The sequence below is a fragment of the Ambystoma mexicanum genome, chromosome 5q (genome assembly GCF_040938575.1).
Source record: "Ambystoma mexicanum isolate Mex_15411 chromosome 5q, UKY_AmexF1_1, whole genome shotgun sequence".
Classification (NCBI taxonomy): domain Eukaryota; kingdom Metazoa; phylum Chordata; class Amphibia; order Caudata; family Ambystomatidae; genus Ambystoma; species Ambystoma mexicanum.
In genome coordinates this window covers 341,561,464-341,579,333 of record NC_090933.1, presented here as the reverse complement: position 1 = coordinate 341,579,333, position 17,870 = coordinate 341,561,464, and positions in this window count along the sequence as shown.

Sequence of the window (17,870 nt, the reverse complement as noted above, 5' to 3'; positions counted from 1 at the left end):
GTGCATCCAGGTACCCAGGAACAATACCGCCCGCCAACAGGACAGCTTCTGTCTCGCTCCCGCCAGAATCCCCACTCACGTCCCCTACTGTCTCAGCACATGGGAGGTGGAGTGTCTGGCACGCCGCCAGGCACCAGGTCACCCAGCCAACAGGCAACACTCCCAAAACGTGTTACGGGCCACAGCGAGGGCCACAGGCAGGCTGCTGCCAGCCCTAGTCACCTGAGGGCAGTTCAGGCTGAGTGGGAGTGTGTTCATATGGGGCAAGAATCCTGATCCCTCACCAGTTAAGTCTGCAGTGTAACTATAATCTCTTAGACCCCTGCCGAGCCCGCTTCGACACGGCAGGTACTTCAAGTGAGGTGGACCGTCCCTCGTCCACTCGTACCCAGGCTGCTTCTCAAGCACCGGCGTCAGCTGGTGTGCCTCCACTCCGCTCCAGGTCCCACACCAATCCCCATTGGAGAACAAGCGCGCAGTCAGCCGCGCTTCCCAGGACCACTCACCGCCACTCGGATCAGGCACCCGTGAGCGCCAATCTTCTAGTTTTGCAGTCAGGACAGCGAACAGGTGAGGGTACAGTATATTCCTCAGTCTGACATGCAGTCTCCAAAAGCCAGCCGGCCAGCGACCCAGGTAGCTCCCAGTAGTGGACGCTCCACAGATTGACCCAGCACATAGGCCACGCAGAGAGTGTTATTACTGCGCGGCAGCGTCTCCACCCCACCTCCTCCTCTTCACCGCAATGCAGCTCCAGCTGCCAACTTCCTCCTCATGGGCCCAATTTTCAGCAGCAGATACTCTGGCCTACCAGTCCAATTTTGATCGGAGCAACGCCTCCCAGGAGGGTGCTAGTATCCCCTGCAAGTTGATCTTCTTGTATGTGGTTAGAGTTATCTTAAACCACCGAACAGCAGGATCAATTAAGGATCACAACGGGAGCTTTGTGAATTTGCAGCCTCACCACATGGGCTCAGGCCAGCCAACTATTTTCTTTATTTTCATGTCTCTATGACACACCAACACGTTTTTTTTTGTGTATATTACCTTTTAGTTACACATAGCGCATCCCTGGGAAGGTTAACTGTAATTGTCTTGCTTAAGTATTCTACTGGCTGCTTTGGACTGAATGCATGCACTTAGCTTCAAAGGTCTTTTAATTTTCTAAACAAGCCAGCGACTGCCTAGGTCGCACACCAGATGGCAACTCATTGTCACTTGGCACCTTGATTAGGAAAGTATAGTTCATTGTGTGTCACCATGCAGACATGAGTCCATGGCAAATCAATGCAGTGAAGTGTGTGCAGCAATGTTTTGTGCGCTGCACACACCACCACCCTGTTGGTTAATGGTGTTCATGTGGTGCTCCCTTATGTAACAGCACATATGCTGGTTTTTGTCTGATGTTTGCAATGTCTATACAACAGCATACTGGAACGTTGTGTGTATGTGGCTCTGACGAGCATGCCATACTGTGCCCACACTAAACGCAGGAAGTAATCAAAAAGTTGCCTCAAATTGTCCATCCACTAGTCCAAACGCCCTTTCTACACTGCCACACCATGATGTTCACTAGCTGCAAGCCAGCACTAATAAGAGATGCTAATAACTGCTCTGTTAGATAAAGCATGGGTCTGCTAGTTTTTGAAGAGATAACCCTGGAGGCCTGCGTAAAAGAAGTGGGGAGGTAGTGGATGAGAAACTGTGGACCCTTTACCATGCATTGGAAGCCGGTTTTGTTTAAAACACTTCGTCGTCTTATTAATGGTAAGGCTAACGTTTTTAAGGTACAATCCTTTTTGTGTAGCCCTTCTGTGCATTGTTTATTGGGTCTCTCTTGTGCAGTATCCTGTCCGGTCTGTAGATATAATTCCCTAAAGATCTATCTGTGTTGGGGGTTGGGCATGCTCAAATGAGACCCAGCCCTTCCTCATCTAAAAATGTTCAGAAACAAGACACAAAAAGAGCCCTTGTGCCCTATTTCAGTGTCTGATGTTGCAGCCATTTTATACTCGCATCCAACATTTTAATGTTGGGATGCGTGTTGTGAACAGTTATGCGAGCACCAAGCCATGCATCGGTTATCAATATAGAGATTTGCGCATACAATCCTTTTATCACATACTTGTTTATCCACTATAGAGATCTCTGATCACTGTTCTAGTCCTGAAATGCTCTGTGATTTAATGCAAAGCATACAGGAAGCATCATTGGTGCTATTTGTCCCCTCTCATAGAGGTATTTTGAACGAGTACAATAAGAGTGTACCAGACTGTCCATCTTGGAATGATAACCTTCCATCAGAAAATAATTCATATTGTTACTCTAGTATTGACCCTTGCGAAATACAAGTGAGGTGGTGAATAGAACGCCTGCAACACAGGGCCAGTGGTGAGAGGACCCTCAGACCCCGGTTGGCTGGTCACACCGCAGTGTGCCAGTATGGACAGTTTGAAACTGCATTCAGGTAAGGCCTCCCCTAAGGGCATGTGACAGAAGAACCATTTACTTGAGCAGCAACAGCTGTGTTTTCACATTAGATTTCGGCTGTGAAGTACTTGCATTACAATGTAATGAAACCAGCTTCATGTATATAGCAATAATTTATTCATATTGAGGAGGTGTTTTGTCGCACGACACATAGGTGTAGTTGGGGAGTGACGTGTGCCAGTTTGGGGGCGGGGGTAAGTGGGGCCCGTTCTGGTGTTTCGCCCAGGGCACCAAGTTGGCTCGAAACTGCCCTGGTGCTTAATGCTGTATTGGTTTCATTTGGCATTTTATTGGACCAGTAGAATGTACCGTCTTTTCTTCTACATTACCAAAAACCAATACGCCACAACACAATTCACGACCAACCTGCTCTGACTGGTCAATCGGAGTAAGGGTCTGAAAGCTGGTCTGTACATAAAGTACGTCCTTTTAAAATTCAACCTTCCTGAAAACCGACAGGCGCACATTGGCTTCCTGACTAATTAGAAATTAAATGCATCTTTGACATGGTCGGCGAAGGAGGCGTGGGCTCTCAGCCGTCGACATCCACTTTGGTAAATGGCTGCCTTGTTGGTGGGACATCGATTAAGCGTGTTTTCAGCAAGGACGTCTCCGTTTGAAACGGCCAAGGCCCGTCTTTGTGCGGCTCCCTTGTTTCAGCTGCCCTTGTGGAGAGTAGTACTATGCGTTTAAGGGCTCTCATCCCGCGCAGTGCGCACTATGGAATCCCACCCAACGTGCAAAACGCCAACCCTGTGATGTCACGGCTGGAGAGCATGGGCCCATTCAGGACAGGCGCCCCTTTCTCCTCCGAGCCCCATTTGCGGTTCTCCAGAGAATGTGCGCACTGCCCAGATGCTGGAAACACCATGGTACCAACTGTGTGTGAGCGCTGGGAAAATGAATGTGTCACCTTCTTGCCATCTTAGAAGAAAAGACACGCTATGCACCGCCAATATTTGAGTGCTCGAGAGTGCGCATTGAGGACGCCAAGTAGGCCTTTGAGACCCCTGCTCTCGAAGCCATTTGCTGATTGCACCTCTTGAGCCGAGACACAATGAGCGCCATAGCGGTTAAAGTGCTTATTAGTTTGTTTTCAACTGCGCATGAGAGCCCCATCGTGGCCTTCCTCATTCACAGGCTCTCGAAGGTATTCCCTCCTCTTAACTTTTGTCTTGCCTCCTCTGTGCTCTGGACCTCAGTAATTACTCGCCGCACTTTTCCTCCCCATGGTAAATAGTCCAAATTGTAGTGCAGTTGAGCGAGGCCAAGAGCGAGAGAGGGCAAACCAGAGAGAGCGTCTTAACTGTGAGCCTAGTTTCTTATGAACTTTTGTATGCGTTGATCTCACCTCTGCTCCCTAATTGATCCGGCCATTGATCCGGGAATTCTCACATGTCGCTCTCCATTTGTGTAGCACTTTCTTTCAAATAAGACCTAGTCCACTTTGAGCTATTGACAAAAGGTGCTTTGTATGTCACCGACTCTTTGCACTTGGATGTAGTGGTAACCAGCATAAATGTAAGGTGATCAGATTTAAAAAATGAAAAAAAACCGGGACAGGGCAACTAACATAAAAGAAGGACTAACTTTCGACACTGACTGTCCAGGCACTACCTTCAGAAGCAGTTGGAAGAGAAGGGGGGGGGGGGGGGTTAAGTCTTACTGTTCGAATAAGCACGTGCTATAATTAATTTATCACAAACGACCACTATCTTAAGTTGTAAAATGAAGCGGTTCTTCTGTGCGAGATTATTTGTTCATTCCCTCCTACCAGCTAAGAAGACATACCACCCAAAACCGGGGCCACTGAGTTTTCCAGTGGAAAAATTATGTTAAGAAAGGGGCACAGATCACCCAATTCGTGGACAGTCCTAGCAAAACCGGGACATCTGGTCACCCTAATAAATGGCTGTGCCTTGGGAACCATGGACCCAAGAGGGGATGCTACATGGGTGCACAATTTGCTCCTGCGTTGCCATTGGCGCATGATGCTCAAGACGTCCCCTCCCCGTCGACGCAACTATAGAAAAATATTTTCTTGTTAGCCCATTTTTAGGGTTTTATATTTGTTGAAGCACAATGTTATTATGAATTATTATATTTCATTAAAACATTTCCAATATGGTCTTGCACCAACTCTAAGGCTAGCCAGTAGTTTTAAAAAGGGAGCCGCACGAAGAATAAAATAGCTAAAAACTTCCAGGGAAATGACACAACAATTGCCACAAGACTAGGGGATACATACAAAATAATGGTATAATCAGCGGTACAGAGAAGATTTTGAAGTGGTGGTATTTTAATGCCTATTTCTTTTAAAGTTGGAAATAAGATGAGGGAGTAAAAGTCCCATTCCCAATGGGAGTATTTTATAAGCAAGTAAAACTATGTTTTAAATATAAAACAGATGTTTTTTTGGGCAATATTTCCTTGCACCTAGTTGTATATGACCATTAATAAGGTAAATGTTTATCTCATTGGATCGGGCAGTAATACTAGCGCTTTCTTCCCGTGGGGCTATGTGGTCTACTGGTACATACACATCCGTGGAGCTGTGTGGATGAAAGCAGGGAGCCAAGCTCTCCCATATGTCAGTTTCCTATATTTATTGGGGTATTTTTACTCCCTATTTTCTTTCTTCAGAGTATTGGCCAATGTTTAGGCAGTAAAACTGGCAGATAGACCCCTTACCAGTAGGGTTGAGTATAACACAAACATAAAATAAAAAAACACTTATTCTGAAAAGAAAAAAATGGCAGGTAAAGCTAATTTGAAAATAAAATAACTTAAAGTGCATGATTAACAGAAATTAAATCAGGAAAAAGACATGGGGCCTCATTATAACTATTGCAGAATGCAAGGTGATGCAGCATATTTTAAACTGAGTGCAATGTTTTGGTGGCAAACAGTGCAGCTGTAGCAAAAAGAGCAGTACTGTGGGCAAATGTCTTACAATTTAAAATAAGACACGAAGCCGAGTGAAGGATAGGTTCCAATAGCGTCAAAGGGAGACCCGGGTACATGGCGTTACCATTGTCCAGCCTAGATAAGAACAGAGCTTGGTTTGTGGAATGAAGTTCATTTGAGTCATGAAAGGGGTACGTTTTCTTTAAAGAAACAATTGGAAATAGAAAAATGTAGAGATCACAGCAATTAGTAATTCAAATGTAAAGGTGGCGTCCAAAGTTAAGCCAGGGAATTAGCAGACGAAGCCAGGGTGAAAGAAGCATCCAGCGGCGACAAATAAGAAAGACAGGATTGGGTGGCGAGTGAGGAAACGCTAGACAGGATAAGAAGATATGTTTTTAGTGGGTTTAATTTAAGAGAGTGTGAAGACGTACAACCTTCTTAAGTACCCAGTTGGTCAATGTCCTCCACTGGAGACAACCACAGATATAGTTGGGTGTCTTTAGCCCAAGGGTAAATGGAGAAGCCCAAGCTTTCTCCCAGTGGTTCCAAATAGATGTGGAATAGAGTAGAAGACAACATACATTACTGCGGCACTCAGCAACAAAATGGCGCGGAGCCTGACATTGATAATTCCATTGGAAGAAATTGAGTCCATACTACCAGTGTGAACAAATGCACACCATTCCCAGATATGGCCCCCAATCCTCATGCCTTCACAGGAATGACAGGAGAGATCCACAGCCATGGCTGTAGGGGCCTTTTTAATCTACGTGGACAAACATAAAGGTCCTCCTTACTAGTTTGGCAGTGCAAGAATAAAGTGGAGATAATTCCATTACCATCACTTTTCCCATACCCCAAATAATAATTGCAGATTTACTGCTGGCAAAATTACTGCAGCTAAATCTACTGTTTTTCAGAGGAAAAGGGGAACACCGGGGGGCAGGGCAGGTTCGGGAGCAGGCGACAGTTGAGAATTAACGTTTGTCCCCACCCACCTCTTTTTTTAGGGTCCGTCGGGCTGCAAATTACTGGGGAAGGAGAGTTTTCATTGGGAATGTTTGTTTTTTCCCCTACATTCGGGGGCCTTTTGGAGTGAAGTTAAAAGGGTCTGGGGGGTGCTGGTAGTTTTCGTGTGACAGGCCGGGGCATTAGTTGGGGGAGTTATGATGTAAGGTTTTTCGTTACTGATGTGACAGGTCAGCCTGGCCGCAGGTCATAGGAAGGAGGAGTTTGGTGTAGAGGGGAGTTGAAGGGGTATGAGGTTGCTTGATACCGGGGGCATGGCCCTTTGGATGAGGGGGGAGGGAAGCACAATGGGGGAATAGTGTGGGAAAGGAAGGGGTGGTATTGTTTTGCACGAACAGGCTACCCAGAGGGTACAAAGAGGGGGAGCAGGTATTGAAGATGGAGGGGCATGGCCCTGGGGATAAGATCGGAGAAAGCAGGAAGGAAGGCGGGAGAAGATGGTAAGGAGACGGTAGGGAGCAAGGGATAGGAAGGGAGGAATTTTAACTGATTTGATAATTTAATTGTTGGGGGAATTGAAAGTGTTTAATTTTTAAAATTGTTTGGCGATTGTTAAAAACAGATATGTTCGTCTGTAAGACCAGGGAGCCAGGTTAGCGTTTATTTGTGAGCTTTAGCCTGTCACATTAATACAACCTTTTCCACTTCAAGCGAGTCTGGGTGTTTTTGTGCAGTAAGCCCAAAGTGGTGGCTTCACATCCAGCTTGTTACTGTAGGCAAATCCTTCACTTGACCTCCAAAAATTGACAGATTTACTGTGCGTTAATTCCATCAGTGTTAAATCCACCAAAAATCCACACAGAGTCCTATGGAGTCCAAAAATTGAGAAGGACCACCACTTGTAATTCCGTGGTAACTCCACGGGACTAAGTGACGGTAGCAGTAATTGATTTCGGCAGTATTTCAGCAGATTTACCACCGGAATACTGCCAAACTCGTAATGAGGACCAGAGTCTCTGCAATTGCCTCCATACAAAACATTCAAAGAGAGGCACTTATTTGTAAATGCTTTATAGATGGTAACATGACTTTTACTTCTTTTTTAGCTCAATGTCCTCATACGCTTTCTTCTGTAGTGATCAGACTCGTTTTCCAGGACTGTACGATCCTCTAAAAGAAATTCTGATCCTACGTGGCATTATATTTTGTATGTCCTTCGTAAGTGATAAACTAGCCCCCTGTCGCTCAACAAATCAGATCGGCTGTTATGACTCAAATTTTGATAGCTGGGTAACTTCCCCAGCACACTGGGATGACCATCTGATAGATAGAAATATGTCCTCCAATGTCCCGTTCCTAGAGGAAACCCTTGTCCCAGTCTCTTGGTGTGACCACCAGATCAACCTGAGCATGTGGATTCACCCCTTGAGTAACCTGAGATCCTCCCAGTCCTTTTCAGACCCATGAAAAGAGTTCCTTAAACAAACAGCAGACCTTTAGTCTCAGCGAGTAAGAACAAAGTATTACTTACATGCTAACAACATAGTGAATCCTTTCAAGCAGGAAATAATAAGCACCGTAAATATCCTGGCTGTACGCACTAAGAACAAATTAAAGCTCTCCCCAGAAAAGGACTAACAAATGGTTGCAAGTAGATCTTAACAGCCCAAAATGAATCACCACAAATCCAGAACATTGATGATGCACCACTCAACCCAATGAGAAGTACGCCTTTAGAATTCAATCCAGACTGTACCCTGCCATGATCGAAAGAGAAAAAAGAAACTCCTTTTCCAGAATCTTGTATCATCAGACCTGTACAGCTCCCCTAAAGGTTTCACAATGCTCCAAGAGTAGAGGGGCCCCCACAGACTTTAACCACTCTCACTCCATCTTAAGACCCCACAGTTAAATGGGCTCACGTCTTTGTGAAGAAAATCCAAAAGGTTGGCCAAGTATCAGGAGTGAACCTGTCCTAAAAACCTTAATACTTGGATCCCGACTATCCTCTCACTGTTTAACAAATGCTCATCTAATGACATTGAAAGCTCATTAAGACCGTGCGAGCATCTGGGGAACAAGGAATACCCTGCCCCTTGCAGAAGGGGCCCACCCCCTCTGTTACCACTTCTGTAACTAATACCTGTAACACTTTAATAATAGCAGGCATAATACAATGGGCCTTCAAATACGACCCAGTCACTCATCACCTAAATATACTACCTTTAGACCTTCACAGTGCGAACAATGTCTATTCTCCAGTAACCCATCATGGCCAACTGGGGGAGCACAGTGAATCCCCTACCATTGATAGTAGAGGGGGGCTGGATGGGCAAGAGGCGTGCAGAAAAGGGCCAGAAAACTGCTGAAGGGAGACACACTTATGTGGATTGCAGGGGCGTGGTCTGCTTCAGGGGAGCCTGGAGACACTGGGTCTGGGGAGGCCATGCTGACAATGGCCCCTGTGCAGAAGATACCTTTGAAGTGCACTTGGTGTTTGGCACCTTGGCTGTTCCCATCTTGCCAGCCCCCGGGGGAGCGCACGGCTACATGTGCAAACTACCATTGATAGTGGAGGGAGAATGAATGAGCAAGAGGCGTGGAGAAAAGGAACGGAACACTTCTGAATGGAGACACATTTATGTGGATTGTAGAGGCCTGGTCTGCTTCAGGGGAGCCTGGAGACACTGGGTCTGGGGAGGCCATGTGAACAATGACCCGGGTGCAGAAGATACCTTTGAAGTAAACATGGTGTTTGCCACATTTGCACTCCCCCTTGTGAGTGCCCGGCCACACCTGTGAAATGCCATTGATAGCGGAAGGGGGATGGATTGCTGCACAGGAAGTGAGCGTAAAAGGGCACCAACCATTCTTTCATGTTCCTCATAGACAAGTGAGCGTGTTGTTGATTCACTGGAATATTGAAACAACTATTCATAACTCTCTTTTGTATTTTATTTTGTTGCTGATGTTGATGGCACAAATATACTACACAATGTATACTTTGGGTTGCAGCGCAGTTTGGGAAATCCCCTGTACTCTCCGCTGTCACTGGGGAATTTGGCGTGAATGGCTTCAACGACACAGGTGGGTATTACTCGTCGAACGCGGAATCCAAGCCTCCCACAAAGCCACCATGTAAATGAACGGTAGGTGACCAGCCTGTACCACCTGTGGAAGAGAAACACACATACTGTATTTAAATGAACCTGATAAGTGTACAAACCTTACTTGAAAATGCACCCTGTGTCCTATGGCCCGTACAAATGTTACTTCATGGATCAATCAACTTGGGCTTTGAAGTATAGAAACATTACAAAAGTGAACACCCATGCAATACAAAAAGTTTGGGCACAGTGAAATAGTTTCTTAGTTGAACGTGAAAGACACATAACATGAACACTTTGATTTCCCCTCAAGCGCAAGAAATGTATTTAATTGGCAGATTACATTAATTTGGCAGTGATAGATCAAAATTACAACAATATTGGAGACAAACAAGAAATATTAGTGGCCTCAGTGGTCAAAGTGACGTCACATCTAGAGTACACTTACTTGTTACTTGGATTGCGAGGGCGAACTGTTGCGCAAAGTTCATGCATAAGTACCATCATAATCTTCAACACGGACCTTGTGAGGCAGGCTGTTCTCAGGGACATCATTTCACCAAAATGCCAGGGGTAGCAGAAGTGACATCACATGATCTTTGACCTCTGACAGCACAGGAAGTGATGTCATTTTACCAAGCGCTTATACATACAATATCATCCAACCTGTGTTGGTTCTCATTTATCGACCTCAGAAGGGTGAAAGGCTGAGTTGAGGTGTTTACGAACAGGCTAAATCAGTGACTCACCACCTGAAGTGTGCCTGGAAATAAACCTTTTTGAGTCTGGCAATTATTGGATAGAATTCCGAAAAGACACATTTTGAGCGCACTATTGCTTTAAGAAATGTTGGATTATGTTACAATGTGACCCTGAAGCACATACATTTACTAAAAAGTAACCACATATTTCTGTCTAACACATTGGGCCTCATTACGAGGTGGGCGGAATGGGATTAACGGCGTTGGCAATGGTCCCGGCACTGTTAATCCCATTCTGCCCTATTACGAGGTTCCCTCGCGGGACCCGCTCTGGACGTCTGTTGTTAGCTCCCTCCCCATTCCCATTGAGCCCTATGGGGGTTCGAATGGGAATGGGGAAGGACCGGGTCCGGATTCCCTGAAGGAGGAATACCGGGCCCTCCAAAGTCATAATGAGGCCCATTGACTATTTTAAATATTTAACAATAAATGTTAACTGCATAAAAACGTCAATACTCAATGTTTTTTTTTAACTCAGAAAAAGGGCCCTTCCCATGTTCATTTTCTTCATTTTGTAACAATACAATTAGAAGTGCTTATACATCACACGTCCCAACAGGAGAAAGTATCTGCTAGGATGTCTGTGGGCCTCATTACGATGTGGCCGGAATAGGTTTAACGGTGCCGGTAATGATGTCGGTGCCGGTAAACCCATTCCGCCCTATTACGAGGTTCCCTTGCGCGACCCGCTCTGAACGTCTGGTCAGACCAGACGTCCTTTCCGGGTCCCGCAAGGGGACCAGGGAGATAATAACGGGCCCGTTAATAACGGGCCCGTTATTAGCTCCCTCCCCATTCCCATTGAGCCCTATGGGGGCTCAAATGGAAATGGGGATGGGTTTTTTGAATGAGAAATTACTGGGTCCTCCAAGGTTGGAATGGCCCGGTAATTCCTCATTAAAGGAACCCGGACCCAGACCTGAGTTTGGAGTCAGCATTAGCGCTCACGGCTACCTCCAAACTCGTAGCCCTGTGCATTGGAAACTGAACATGTGCACAGCCATCTTTACTATGAGGCAGAACTTATATTCAGCACAGGGAAAGGAAGTATTATCTCTAGACAGCCTTTGGTCCCCAGACAGGTAAGTGGTGTTGCAGATAGGCTATCCTCACATCCAAATCTGGAGGCTGTCCGAATTAGTTTATATGGTTCAATGTTAAAAACATTTTAATATAAGTGTGAGTGTTGTGAAAAGCACAGTGAACGCCAAGCCCATTGTGCATTATGTGATTGTAGCGATTCAAGCATACACACCTTTCATCATAGATATATTTGTCAGATATAAAGATATGTGGTTATTCTTATGTTCCCAACATTTTTCTTTTAATTTCATGCAAATGAGGCTTTAACCTTCACTGCTGCTCTTTCTCCTTTCTAATAGGGATTTTTGAAAGTGTACAATAGGGGTTTGCCAGTCTGTCCATATTGGAAATACAACCTTCTATCAGAAAATGAGTGATATAGTGATACTTAATTTTGACAATGTGCTTTGATCAGTGAAACAAGTGTAATGCTCATATCATGACTAAAATGTGTGCTGGGAGTGATTATCTAGACTAGAAGTGATCATTAGAAATGAACATTGTATAGTCTTAAAAAGAGACCATTTTTGAGAGTAAGAGACGCAGAGAGAGAGAAAGAGAGACAGTGAGAGAAAAAGAGCACAGTGAAAGTGAGTGAAAGAGAGAGAGAGAAGGAAAGAGAGTGATAACGACATCAGAGCTCTCTATGCCAGTTATTGCAGTATTTGAAATGTTCTTACGACAATTATATTTTGATGAAAATACACTTAAACCAGAAGTGCGAGGTACATAAGTCGATATTCGAAATTCGTAAACTATATAGTTACACATATTTTAAATAAAAGCTTGATAACATACATATTGAAAAACATCCAGAAAGATGTGACAGACACACTCTCCTACCTAAATGATGAGCATTTTGGACATATTGTTGGCTCAGTATCACCCTTAGGTTTTATGAATTTATACATTGGAATATTTGCTTATAACTCTTAATTGCTTTATCAAAACTACTATTCACTGCAAACATTTAGTTGAATAGGGATCACCTGGTCATTCAACTTGTATTTGAGTCAAACAAAGCGTTTGGGGATATGCTATGGGGTTCTTAGAGTGATTTGTCAGGCGTAGATCAATCGGACAAAGTTTGGTCTGTTGAGTTCATCTATATTTCACAGGAAGTGTTTTGTTTTTTACTTGTTGATCTTTGCCGTTTCCTAACATCAGTAAGAATTGTGATTTAGAATATCATAGTGTTCAGTGTTTTTCACCGTTTCCACTGAAGCAAGTGGTCCGATTTAGGCAATGTATACGCTCTACCTTTTAAACTTTGTGCCATTTTTGTGTCTTTCCATGTATTCATTACCGTTGGAACTGTTTGTCATTAAGCAGTATCTACACCACTTCAAAAAGGGGCCAAGTTCTGACACATGCGCAATGGATCTGCTAAACATTTGGGGTAAATTATTATAGATCCAAAAGCTCTAATTGGATGCGTTGATTCATATTAAATACATGTTTTACTATGTTCCATCAGATTCATTGATGTGAGTGTGGGGGCGCCCGGCTTAGAAATCAATGTAGGCATTACTTTGTGTGCATTGTTTGCTCAGGCCCAAGGCTGGGCTCATCACATGATGGCAAATCCTCACAATGCTGTTAGCACTTGAACATATCATTGTTACCCGCCACTGGAGTGGGTATCTGGCTTTGATGGTAGTACATGCCCATTGGATGAATAGATGGGAATTTGAAGGCAATCCCTGTCAATAAAGTGAGAGCCTGAGTATGTGTTACTGCATCAACATTTGAAGCATATGCATGGCAATGGTGTGAGTACCTGGATGTTTGTAGGCCATACCAAGTAACTTCTTCAATACTGAGGCTTTGATGCTAGTATCCGTCTTGGATTTTTTTCAGTAGCCGAGTTTGTGATGGCAACATCTGGCAATGGTGTGAGTATCCAGACTCAATATCTGCCAGATGCCTGAGTTCCTGGACAGTACGTCTAGAATTCCTGCTATATGGTTGTAACACCTAGCAAGAGGTGACAAAACCTGGCACATGGTGTCTTGCACATGGACATTTGATGCCGAAGTCTGGCATATGGTATGAGTAGCTGGGTGTATGATGGCAAAATCTGATACATAGTGTGGTGTGAGCACCTAAGATATTAGGCATTAGGTGGCCTAAAGTGCAGCTGCAAATAACAAGGGGGGTCCTGGGAGACTCTCTGCCAGACATTAGTCCTGGTTACAAAAGCCTTACCCAGAGTCTTTAGCTCACTATCTTTCACAGAGGAGAAAAATCCCAAACATATCAGTCTTTGTCCTGCCTGGAGCAGTCCAGCCCTGAAATGCTAGGCAATTCTCCTCTGAACAAGAGTGCCAACAGCAACCCTAGACACATGTTTCGGTCTGGCTGAACCTCATCAGTAGGGTTTAGCTGTGCCTCTCTAAGAATAGTGAGCAAGGGGTCTAATAACTTAGGGTGAGACCCAAAGTTACTTGAAATATGCAAATAACAAGGGGAGTCCTGGGAGACTCTCTGCCAGGCATTAGTCCTAGTTCCAAGAACCTTACCCAGAGTCTTTAGCTCACTATCTTGGCAATGGCTGGACACCTGTTGGTGATACATGGGAAATATTTTTAGTGTGTGAATATGAGATGGTATGCCTGGCAAATGATGGCAATACCTGGCATATGATGTGAACACTTGGGCATATATGAGTAGTACTAGGCAAAGGTGTAAATCCCAGGGGTTTACCTGGCAATGGTGTTAGTTTCTAGGTATTTCATGACAATACCTAGCAATGGTGTGATTACCTAGGCTTTTTAAGGCAATACATTTGCAGTGGTGTCAGTGACTGGTCGTTAATGCTAATACTGAAATGACAATGGTTTGAGCACCTGGATATGTAATAACAGTCAATGGTGTAAACTCCCTTCACATTTGATTGACTTACTGTGCCTGACAATGGTGCCAATAGCTAGGCTTTTTATGGCATGCCAATACCTGTCTGGCATTGTTTTGAGCACATGGGTATGCGATAGCAGTACTTGGAAGTGTTGTGAGTACCATTTGATCACAATAGCTGCCATATGGTGTGAATACCCAGCACAAGATGTTAAAACCTGGCAAGCAGTGTTTGCACTTGGGAATGTAATTTCCAGTCGCCACATGTGCTGTAAGTAGTTTAGCATACAATGGCAACACCCAGCATATGCTGTGGTGTGAGTATCTGGCAATGCATAGCAATATCTGGCAAAGGTTTAAATAGGGCGCTTAATGCCAGTATTTTATATTTGGCTTGAGTATGAGGTAGAATACCTGGCAAACAATAGCAATACCTGCCATATTATACCAGTATCGTGGCATTTGATGGCAATACCTAGTGTGTGCTGGTAATAATTTCCATGTAATGTGAGTACCTGGCAAAATATTAGCTGATAAACAACTGTCGTACCTGAGGATATGACGTCAATGCCTGGAAAATGATATAGTGCGTGGGCATTTGATGGCAAACCCTGGCACAAGCCTGGTGTAATTGCATTGATGAAACATGGCAAAAGCAAGCCCCCTATTGGGGACAATTTGGCATAACCATTTTCTTACTTCTTGCAAACTGCTAGATTCTGCCCGCACTGCTGTTCCTTTTGAGGCTGAGGGCATCGTTTTGGAGTAGCTGCACCTGTCCCTAGAACCTAATCAATCTCTCTAGGCCCCAGCTCAAGTCTATCGTCTTGCGCCATTCTTATTAGCTAGTGGCTGATGCCTGCTCACGTGACACCATCACTGCTGGACCACAACTTTCATTATTCCTTTGACCAAGTTTTGCTCAACTGTGACTTGTGCTGACTCTGCCTACAATTTGTCAGCTACATTTGACTTGTAACTGCAAGATACCTTTTTGGGTGCATCCCAATTAACATCTTTGTGCTTTGAATAAGTTCAAAAAACCCAAGAGAAGACACTAGCAACTGAACTCTAAAGTACCTTCCTGTACTACTACGGAAATCACTACCTTCTAAGACTCTATCCCAAAAAGCATCTCGCTGATTCATACCCACATAACCATTTCTGGAAAATCTATGAGTGCACTTTAATACATATACTGTGAGGACATCGCCTATTGTTCCTTGTTGTATGTTGTATGTTCACTGTGTATACACACCAACCTGCTCTCCTCTTGAGAGTATAGATTTGACTCCTCACCTACGTCTACCCCAATGAGAGTCAGAAATATGTTATGTGATAATTGTATAGGGCCTAACTGCCATTTTCATGCCCACAAAGCACTATGGGCCTCATTACAAGTTTGCTGATATTCCAGAGGTAAATCTCCGGGAATACCGGCAAATGGAATTGCTGTTACAGGCACTTGGTCTGCCAGAATTACCGGCAGATTACAAGTGCCAGAAACGCAGAAAATCTACATTCCATGGAGACCAATAGGGCTCCATGGGGGGATTTTGCCACAATTACCGGCCGTGTCGTTAATAAAGACATTCTTTTGCTGGTAGGGGGCAGATTTACCTCTAGCTCTTACCTGGAGGTAAATCCTGAACCCCTTCTGGCAAAGTTGTAGTTGGCTGGTCTGGACAAATTGCTGGTAAATGTGATTACTTGCACTTTATCGTTTACCGGCCAACTCAGAATGAGGCCCTTATCTGGCAGTACGGTAGACCGAAGTTAGCATAAATGAGCCCAGTGCATTGCATTACATGCAACTGAACATTTAATGTTGCAGACAAATGACAATCTGTGTGAGTGATGACTAGTGCATTTGCGTTATATTATCACGTTTTGTGTGATGGGCACTGCGTGGTTTGCTAGGTGATGCAGAAGCAAAAAGGGAAAATGAAGGATTATGCTGATCGGAAAAGGAAAGCACGCAGCTCTGATTTACAAGTAGGTGACGAAGTGCTAGTGGGCCAAGAGACGCCACAGAAAGGAACACCACAAAGGAGACGATAAAAGCAGAAAGAAGTGACAAAAGGATCACACGCAACACTTCGCTCTTCAGGAAACTACTACATCGTATTACCCAAATTGACCTTTTACAATTGAACTTTTGCACAATTGACCTAATTATAGTGGTCCTAATTGACCTTCTGCACAATTGACCTTTATATAATTTTTTATATGTATTGGCTTGGTTTTGGATTATAAATAATATAAGGGGATTGGGTGGGAGGTTGAAGGGGGTTTTGGATTGGGTGCGCGGTTGCAGGGGGTTTACCCAGCATATATGTCCTAATTGACCTTTTAAATTAGGTCAATTCTCCCGAGGTCAATTCTCTCGAGGTCATTTGTGAAAAGGTCAATTAGTGTACAATCACTACATCTTCTCTATCAGAGTGAAGAGGAAGAGGAAACACGACATGAAGAGATACCAGAAGAATCTGGGTGCACTGGTGATGAAGCAGGGTCAAACCATGAAAAGGCGGCTAAAGATGAAGGTGGACATCAGCGATATGCAAACATTCTGCCTAGGAGACTGGTGAAGAGGCTTTTGAGATGAACTGAGGAAATGGGGCAGCTATGCTGGGTGGTAGTTATGTAATTAAAGGGGAAAATGTAATGTTCTATTATGTATCTGTTTACATCGTTATGTAAACGGTCTGGGTCACAGTCCTAACGGATGTGACATGGGGGCCAGGAAATAAAGAGGATAGCAGTCACAACTTAAGGTTCAGTGTAAGTGGATGTTATTTCTAGAGGTTGCTGTTACGTGCAGGGGCCTGTTCCAAAACATAACACTCAATCTCTGAAATCTCCTTGGAGAACTAGGGTTCAAAAGTTAATTAATCGCCATGATTTTTTAAATCATATCATCCCAATGTAATGAATTTGCTTGGCAAGCAATGCTTTTAATGTTTTTATTGTTTTAATATTTTACATTGTTTCAAAATTTGAATCACGTGTCTGTTCGAGCATGCTAAATGCAATCTACTTTTGTTGCTGTGTTATTGTTCTTCTTAATTTCATATATGAGGTTTTATGGTGCCGTGTATGATGAAATAAATCCGTCAATTTCAAGTATTTATGGGCAAAGGTGCCACCAAGGGGTGTCACCCTTATTATAATGCTGCCCCCCCCTCACCGGCTCGAAATTCAGTTATGTGTTTGTTTTGGTGTGCCACGGCGGTGACATCAGGCCACCCCTATGAAAAATGTCTGGGGGCGCCACTGCTTATGGGGGGAGTAAGAAGGGTGCCGGCTGCCAATAGAATTACTCTGAGTTTTTGATTTTCAAACACAGGCGTGTCTGACTAGTGGTGACTTTATATGTAGTGCAGGCATACGTCAGATGCAGAAGCTTAGTTAAATGCAGTTCTAGGTAATGGATCATGCAGCCATGACCCCGCCATCATACGAATGGAAGAATGGATTTTAACTTGTAAATATGTGCAGCACACGCAGGTGTGTGCATCCCACCAACTATAAAGCAGCGGTCGAAGTGGGCGGGAGCGGTTGGGAGCCTATACTTTTTTTGTTTTTTTGTTTAAGTATTACTGTTCCTATTCCTTTATTTTAAAAAGAAACTGGTCCAGAATGTTTTAGTTTTAAAATAAAAGTGTAGGAAGAAGTTGAACCTGCACTAAAC